General features: G+C 44.5%; 1 long non-coding RNA gene across 1 annotated transcript; it reads left to right on the top strand.

Annotated features, from left to right (window-relative positions):
• LOC109364263 lies at positions 1–552 on the top strand. Its single transcript, XR_002110277.1, has 2 exons — positions 1–72; positions 505–552. It is a non-coding gene; the product is annotated as an uncharacterized LOC109364263 (long non-coding RNA).
• The last annotated feature ends 147 nt before the right edge of the window (positions 553–699 follow it).

Below are 699 nucleotides of genomic sequence, written 5' to 3'. Positions count from 1 at the left end.
AGGAATCCAGCCACCAACAGCAAGTAACACTGGTCAGAAGGCTACAGTTGCAGAGCAGGAATTATACAGGAGGTGAGGTGAAGTTTGGGGAAAAGGATAGTTTACTCCTTTTATGCTGTGAGATAAGCTAACTCCTCTCATTGTGGTGCATCCTTTCATCTTGTCCAAAGCAGTATCTGTTTATTTAGCTAACTACTTTCTATTATCACAATTTTTTAGGTGATAATTAAGTACTTAATAGAGCTAAATATAACTGAAATATAAGCTTATATGGAGCAGCTCAGTTTGCTGTTTTTGCCTGGGCTGTTTGTCAGTGCAAACTGCAGGTCATGCTTGAAGTTTGTTGGACTTTTGAATTTCTGCTGATAATGGAGGGACTGTGAGCAGGCTGTGTGCCAAACTGATTATGCATTTGGGTTTTTGGATTGTCCATGCTAAGCCATGACCCTGTTGCCAGAAGTCAGCTGATCACCTTCTTTCTGTTTGTCTTTGGCACTCCTACAGGTATGAGCAGGAGCAGGCCCTGGTTCAAGAGGAGCTGCTCCGGCTGGCCAAAAGAGAAAGGGAAGCAGCTGGTGAGATGCTGGGTACTGCCCTTCAGCGGGAAAGGAACAGCACCAATGAAGAGAGGAAGAGAGCAGCTCAGCTGGTGAGTAACAACAACTTCCACTATATTCCCATGTGGAACAGACTGGAATC

This window comes from Meleagris gallopavo, unplaced genomic scaffold, assembly GCF_000146605.3.
Source record: "Meleagris gallopavo isolate NT-WF06-2002-E0010 breed Aviagen turkey brand Nicholas breeding stock unplaced genomic scaffold, Turkey_5.1 ChrUn_random_7180001832023, whole genome shotgun sequence".
Classification (NCBI taxonomy): Eukaryota; Metazoa; Chordata; class Aves; order Galliformes; family Phasianidae; genus Meleagris; species Meleagris gallopavo.
The sequence above is the reverse complement of the archived record's forward strand: the minus strand, read 5'-3'. Positions and strand labels throughout refer to the sequence as shown.